Here is an 8,816-nt window from a genome sequence, read left to right on the forward strand (position 1 = left end):
GATGCATTCAGTTACTGTGGGGCAATGTGCTGGCAGGGGCTCATTAGCATATTTGGTGGCATGATCTAAAATATGTCATATTTGTCAATGGAAATGTTATTCAAGTTTAAGTGGTTTCATTGTTATGAGTACCTCTTTTGAATGTTGAGTACCTCTTTTGACATGATCAGTTCTGCAATTGTTGTAGGAACTAGGGCTGTCCCTGAATAAAAATCTTTTGGTAGATCGAGAATTGCATGTTCCCTTCGACCAATCAGTAGGTTGGAATTGAAAAACGTGTATTTTTCCACATGTAGACAATCTTATGTGTTTTAATCAAATCAACTGTATACACTGAGCGAACTGTTTGATGAAATAATTATGGCACACAAATGGTTGAGGTAGTTGATGACGTCGCAGGTGGCAGCGTAGTAGGCACAGCTTGTCCCATTAATCATAAAAATGGAGGATTAGCTGATAACTGAGAAACAAACATTCTAGATAATATAGAGAACCTTGGAACTATTTACTGATCATCATTTTGATCTGCTTGAAAAAGAATCAGATACATCGAAGAGAACAAGACCTTTCTTTGAGTGAAACTGAAAATGTAACATCGGAGGGGTACATTTATTTGTAACCATGTCTCAAGAAGATAGAGCATTGCTTACAAGCATGACTGAGGAGTTTAAAAAAAATGGATCTATTGCTTGTGCTACTGGGGGAGGTTGAGGCCCTAAAAACAGGAATATATAACAGTAATAAAATTATGAAAGAAATACGAGCGGAAATAAGAAGTTGAAAACTACCGTGGACTCCCTAAAATACACTACAGAGAGGCTACTGTATGATAAAACAATGAAAGCCGAATTACTTGATCTAAAGTGCAGAAGTATGACTGATAATATTGTTAGAATTGGAATAAAGGAGGATAAATGAAAACTATCAGTCAACAGAGGAAAAGTTCAAGGTGTTCGTGAAATGTAATCATGATGACGGACGAACAGGTAGATACAATTGATTTTACAATGGGCTCTCACCGTTTCGGTGATGGCTGTGTCGATTGTAAGTTAAACTTAGGTATTCCTTTATGGGTAGTGTGATGACTAAGACACATTTTTACTGGCAGTCATTAGCGGCCGTTAAAATCTATGTTCCTTTTTCCTTCCTTTTTTTGTCAGAATAAAACAGGATATAATGAGGACTACATGAATTATGTCTTAAATGTAATGGACATAAAGATCTAGTCTTGCGAAATATATAGGTTGTTTCTCTTAATTTTTCAAACATTTTTCAAACAATTGGATCCAATGAACTGAGCAGGCTGGGCTGATATGCTTATAGCCTTGCTAGGACTTTCTAAATATGAGCATGCATTTAAAAGATTGTGCTGTTATAATTTCTATTAATATGATCTATTATCGTTTGTTTTTTTCTTCTGTTTTCCATGCTATTTGGTTAGTTCTCTTAAAAAGCACCCTCAAAGATATGCAATAGACCTACAGGGCTTTGAATGTGGCAGATGGCAGTATTGAATTGTGTCATCATGGGACTGCCCATATTTCCTTTCCATTTAAAAAAACAGGAGGCCTCTTACACTTCAATGTTGTGATGCAAAAATCCTGGCGAAATGCACAGCACATAGAATCAAAAAGGTTTTACCAGATCGGTCTATAAAAAAATTGTCAGATGAAGCAGATGCTAAACTACAGGACTGCTTTGCTATCACAGCCAGGAACATGTTCCGGGATTCTTCCGATGACGTTGAAGGAATACACCACATCAGTCACTGGCTTTATCAATAAGTGCATTGAGGACGTCGTCCCCACAGTGACTGTACGTACATACCCCAACCAGAAGCCATGGATTACAGGCAACATTCGCACTGAGCTAAAGGGTAGAGCTGCCGCTTTCAAGGTGTGGGACTCTAACCCGGAAGCTTACAAAGAAATCCCGCTGTGCCCTGCGACGAACCATCAAGCAGGCAAAGCGTCAATACAGGACTAAGATTGAATCATACTACACTGGCTCCGACGCTCGTCGGATGTGGCAGGGCTTGCAAACTATTACAGACTACAAAGGGAAGCACAGCCGCGAGCTGGGTGAGGGTAGGTAGCAGCACATCTGCCACGCTGATCCTCAACACTAGAGCTCCCCAGGGGTGCGTGCTCAGTCCCCTCCTGTACTCCCTGTTCACCCACAACTGCATGGCCAGGCACGACCCCAACACCCTCATTAAGTTTGCTGATGACACAACAATGGCCTGATCACCAACAACGACGAGACAGCCTATAGGGAGAAGGTCAGAGACCTGGCCGGGTGGTGCCAGAATAACAACCTATCCCTCAACGTAACCAAGACTAAGGAGATGATTGTGGACAACAGAAAAAGGAGCACCGAGCACGTCCCTATTCTCATTGACGGGGCTGTAGTGGAGCAGGTTGAGAGCTTCAAATTCCTTGGTGTTCACATCAACAACAAACTAGATTGGTCCAAACACACCAAGACAGTCGTGAAGAGGGCACGACAAAGCCTATTCCCCCTCAGGAAACAAAATATATTTGGCATGGGTCCTGAGATCCTCAAAAGGTTCTACAGCTACAACATTGAGAGCGTTCTGACCGGTTGCATCACTGCCTGGTACAGCAATTGCTCGGCCTCTGACCACAAGGCACTACAGAGGGTAGTGCGTACGGCCCAGTACATCACTGGGGCAAAGCTGCCTACCATCCAGGACCTCTACACCAGGAGGTGTCAGAGGAAGGCCCTAAAAATTGTCAAAGACCCCAGCCACCCCAGTAATAGACTGTTCTCTCTACTACCGCATGGCAAGCGGTACCAGAGTGCCAAGTCTAGGATAAAAAGGCTTCTCAACAGTTTTTAACCCCAAGCCATAAGACTCCTGAACAGGTAACCAAATGGTTACCCGGACTATTTGCATTGTGTGCCCCCCAACCCTTCTTTTACGCTGCTGCTACTCTCTGTTCATCATATATGCATAGTCACTTTAACGATACCTACATGTACATACTACCTCAATAAGCCTGACTAACAGGCCTTGCTACTCTTTTTTCAAATGCCTCTTTACTGTTGTTTTGTTTCTTTTCTTACCTACACACACACACACACCTTTTTTTTCACACCATTGGTTTGATCCTGTAAGTAAGCATTTCACTGTAACCTGTTGTATTTGGCGCACGTGACAAATAAACTTTGATTTGATTTGATTTGAGATATTGTTCATCCTGATCATACAGGTTTTCTACATGGATGATACATTGGAGATAATATACGACAATTAGTTGAAACAATTGAACATTATGAAACATCAAAGATACCAGGCCTGGTCTTCATAGCAGATTTTGAAAAGTTGTTTGATAAAGTAGGACTAGAATTGATCTATAAATGCCTGGATTACTATAATTTCAGTGAATCTCTTATACAATGGGTTAAAGTTATGTACAGCAACCCCATATGTAAAATAGTATATATTGGTTACTTCTCAGAAAGTATTGATATTTTAAGAGCAGTTAAACAAGGCTGTCCATTGTCTCCATTTCTATTTAGTATGGCCATTGAAATGCTAGCTATTAAAATCAGATTCAACAAAAACATCAAGGGGTTAGAAATCCAGGGGATAAAAACAAGTGTCAATGTATGCCAATGACTCAAGTTTTTTCTTAAGTCTGCAATCTGGATCCCTGCACAGTCTCATTGAAGATCTTGATCACTTTTCTAGCCTCTGGACTAAAACCTAATAATGACAAGTGTACCATATTACGTATCGGATCATTAAAAGACACAGTGTTTATACTACCTTGTAGTTGACCAATAAAATGGGTAAATTAGACATACTTGGTATTCACATTTCAATTTTTTTAAATGAACTTACCACAATCAATTTCAATGGAAAGTTTACAAAAAAATACTGTAGATTCTATTCTACAACCATGGAGAGGTAAATACTTGTCTATTTATGGGAAAATCACATTGATAAACTCTTTGGTCCTATCACAGTTTACTTACTTACTAATGGCACTACCTACTCCCGACAACTCAATTTTTAAATCACTTGAACAAAAAAGATTTCCTTTTATTTGGAATGCTAAGCCAGACAAAATTAAAAGTGCCTATTTATAAAATGAATATGAGTTTGGGTGGCTAGAATTATTATATATTAAAGCTTTAAACCTCTCACTAAAAGCTTCACTCTTACATAAGTTATTCTTAAACCCAAAATGGTTATCCAGTAGATTATTAAAAAAGCCTCATCCTTTGTTCAAAATGGCCCTTTTGCCTTTATTACTTCTCATTTCCAACTAATTGAAAATGTTTTTTTTAAGCATCACCCTTTCTTAAACAAGCCATACAAAGGTGGTTACAATTTCAGTTTTATCCTCCAGAAAAGATAGAAAAAATATTGTAACAAATGTTATGGTTTAACTCAAATATGCTGATTAATATAAAACATTCTCTATGGAAAAAATGACATTTTTTAAATTAGATTTATGAATGTTATTATGAATAGAAACGGAGTTATGTCACATATGCACCTATTGAAAATATATGGGAATGTCTGCTCAATCCAAACTTACAACAAACTGATAGCAGCATGACTACAAAAATGGAGGAGGCATGTGGAAAAGGGTGAAGGTAGGGAACTTGTTTGCCTGACATATATTAAAGATACAAATTGGCTGAAAGGATTTGGCACATTCATGAATGCAATTTCAGAAATGGAACAGTTTAGGCCTATGTATTGTTTACGCCAGTTAATAAATGGTTGCTTTGTTGTTGTTTTTTAAACTAAAATGCTTGATTGAATTTCAAATCATGAATGACTCCTATGCTGTGTGATGACAAGAACAAATACATTATTGATTGATACAGTAGCCTATATAAGTATTGAAAAATAGGCCTAATTAAGTTATGGTATTAATAAGACTAAACAGGATGTGCTCTTAGGCCTACAGCTCGATGGTGGTTAAACAAGCCTGCTAAACTAAGCCTACTAATGATAATGACCTATTACCTATTATTATAATGATGATCATAATGAATATAATAATAATAGTAATAATAAAAATAAGGAGATCAAGGAAAAAGCAGGGTTATTATTATTATTATTGTAAAAAATGTAAACACTGAATAAATTATAAATAATAGCAGAGAGGCTGGTCTTGGTGGTCACGTAACCAATAGTCTATTAAACAAACAGTCAAAACATGCAACAGAAGCAGGATCTGTCTTATTTCTGTAGACATATATGGATGCTTTATAAAGGTAGTGTAACGGCTTTCTTCCTTCGAAGGAGAGGAGGACCAAAATGCAGCGTAGTTAGAGTTCATGGTGTTTAATAATAAGAGAAACTTAACATGAACACAATTACAAAACAACAAACGTGGCAAATCCGAAACAGTCCTATCTGGTGCAGAGAACACAAAGACAGGAAACAACCACCCACAAAGTGCCCACAGAATATGGCTGCCTAAATATGGTTCCCAATCAGAGACAACGATAGACAGCAGCCTCTAATTAAGAACCTATCTAGGCAACCATAGACCTACAAACTACCTAGAAAGGAAACAGCCCCATAAACATACAAAAACCCCTAGACCAGGCAAAACACATAAATCCCCCATGTCACACCCTGACCTAACCAAAATAATAAAGAAAACAAAGATAACTTAGGCCAGGGCGTGACAAGCCAGGCATATTTAACAGTTAAGTTGGGGTTTCCTCTCACCTCGATTTTCTTTTACAATTAAGTCAATTGCTGTTTTCTTGTCTCCTAAATCCGCTGCTGCCTCTGCCGCATTCTTCTCAACACCAATATACTGGTTAACTTTGCTATTATGCATACAGCAACATGGTTAGGGAAAGGCGCAAATTCAACAGCGCACTGATGTGATTCAGAACCCCGGACAGCGACCACTATCCAATGCAGGAGAAAAAGCAATTGTTCTAAAATAATATTATTTGTATTTGTGTTTGCACCATTATCAGTAGCAAATGTCTTAGGGTGTTTTCACACTATATCCCTTTCAGCTAGTGCGGTTCGCTTTATTTTTTTGTGCAATGTGAACACTCCAAAGGAACTCAGACCCCCTCAAAAGAGCCCCTGAAGCTAACCGAACAGAGACTATTTCGAGAGGGGGTCTGAGTTCGCTTCGCTTGAAATTCGCAGTCCGGGTTACCTTTTTTAGGGCAACGTGAAAGCAAAGCTCCCGAGGTTCACTTGTCATTATTCCCGCAATACATTAGACTACTGCAACACCATTTCCCCTCCCATAAACCCTCACATTGGTGACACAAAAGAGAGAAGATTATGATGTTCAGGTTCGCGGGAAACAATGTGAACTGTTCTTGGATATTGAATAGCGATTGTCAAGGATGCACAGAAAGGGTACAACATCTATTCTAGCTCTTAAAAGGGCAGTAGCCTACCTTGGGCGTACAAGTTTAAATTACAGCATTATTTATTCTGCAGTTATTCTATTGCTATGTAGATGTTAATAGTGTCTTCTGATTACAATTATTATGTCTCATATTTGAATTAAATGCAATCCAAAAGGTAAGCAGGTATATTTAAGCAGGCTGTCCGATAACACATTCTGATTGAATGGCTTGTCCTACACTTTGTAAAAACCCAGAATGCATGTTACAAAAAAATCTTGGTTCCTTTCTAAACATGGCAATGTGAATGCAAAGAGGACTAGGTCCACAAAATAGGTGAAGTGAACTTGCAGAAGAGTCCTCATTCAAATGCAAGGGCAGTGTGAACACAAAGAGAAACTGAGTTATTTTGCAATTGTTTTTTGTTTTAACCCAGTTCACTTTCTTGAGGACTGAGATCGCTTATTTTAAAGAGGACTATATGTGAAATCACCCTTAGACTGATGGACTGTACCACCCCCATGACCTCCACAATGGATCAGTCCACTCAGACAGGCACAAGTCAGACAGGTGTCTTGTACATCATGATTTTTACTTACTCTCTACTAGTTACGTGGGTTATTGTAAAATTCCCTAACTTAATGTTGCTGACCCATCACACTTCACTGACCTGATGATCTGGTAGGAAAGTGTATCGCTTTTTGGCATCATATGCACTTTTGTCAGCATTTAACAAGGCTGCAGAACTGACAGTTCAGTTTACTCAGCACCGTTGACCGCAATTACAGCCTTGAGTCTTCTTGGGTATGACGCTACAAGCAAGGCACACCTGTATGTTGGGAGTTTCTCCAAATCTTCTCTGCATATCCTCTCAAGGTATGTCAGGTTGGATGGGGAGCGTTGCTGCACCACTACTTTCAGGTTTCTCCAGAGATGTTTGATTGGGTTCAAGTCCATTTTCTGGCACTCAAGGAGACTTGAGTTCCCAAAAGCCTCTCCTGTATTGTCTTGGCTGTGTGCTTATGGTTGTTATCGTGTTGGAAGATGAACCTTCCCACATTTTTAGGTAGTGAGAGCTCTGGAGCAGGTTTTCATCAATGATCTCTCTTTTACTATGCTCCGTTCATCTTTGCCTCGATCCTGACTAGTCTCCCAGTCTCTGCAGCTGAAAAACATCCACACAGCATGATGGCTGCCACCACCATGCTTCACCGTAGAGATGGTGCCAGGTTTCCTCCAGACGTGACACTTGGCATTCAGACCAAAGAGTTCAATCTTGGTTTTATCAGAGCAGAGAATCTTGTTTCTCATGTTCTAAGAGTCTTTATTTGCCTTTTGGCAAACTCCAAGCGGACTGTCATGTGCCTTTTACTGAGAAGTGGCTTCCGTCTGGCCACTCTACCATAAAGGCCTGATTGGTAGAGTGCTGCTGAGATGGTTGTCCTTATGGAAGGTTCTCCCATCTCCACAGAGGAAATCTAGAGCTCTGTTAGCGTGACCATCAGGTTCTTGGTCACCTCCCTGACCAAGGCCCATCCCCCCCAATGACTCAGTTTGGCTGGGGGCCAGCTCTAGGAAGAGTCTTGGTGGTTCCAATCTTCTTCAATTTAAGAATGATGGAGGCAACTGTGTTCAAGGGGACCTTAAATGCTGCAGAAATGTTTTGTTACCCTTCCCCAGATCTGTACCTCGACACAATCCTGTCTCGGAGCTATACGGACAATTCCTTCAACCTCAAGGCTTTGTTTTTGCTCTGACATGCACTGTCAACTGTGGGACCTTATGTAGACAGGTGTGTATCCTTTCCAAATCATGTCCAATCAATTGAATTCACCACAAGTGGACTCCAATCAAGTTGTATAAACATCTCAAGGGTGATCAACGGAAACAGGATGAACTTCAGCTCAAGTTCAAGTCTCATAGCAAAGCGTCTGAATAATTATGTAAATAAGGTAGTCCTGTTTTTTATGTTTAATAGTTGTAAAAATGTCTAAAAACTTGTTTTTGCTTCGTCATGGGGTATTGTGTGTAGATTGCTGAGGATTTGTATATATTTTTATCCATTTTAGAATAAGGCTGTCATGTCACAAAATGTGGAATAAGTCAAGGGGTCTGAATACTTTCCGAAGGCACTGTAAAGACCAATTATTTAATTGTACGACCGCATTCTGTCCTCTATCAACACTTTTCAAAAACTTTTGTTGCCAGCGAGAATGACATAAGAAAGTAGTCAAGACAACTAGCTTGATTGAGCCTTATAATCTTTGGATGGGCGTATCAGTACACCCAGTCACTACAAAGATACAGGTGTCCTTCCTAATTCAGTTGCCGGAGAGGAAGGAAACTGCTCAGGAATTTCACCAATCTGCAACAGATTAGCCAACATCAAATGAGAAAAGTGGCGACATCTCCCACAAAAATCACGGACAATTGCTGGTTGA

Source organism: Oncorhynchus mykiss, chromosome 21 (assembly GCF_057628025.1).
Source record: "Oncorhynchus mykiss isolate SJ-2025 chromosome 21, ASM5762802v1, whole genome shotgun sequence".
NCBI classification, from domain to species: Eukaryota; Metazoa; Chordata; class Actinopteri; order Salmoniformes; family Salmonidae; genus Oncorhynchus; species Oncorhynchus mykiss.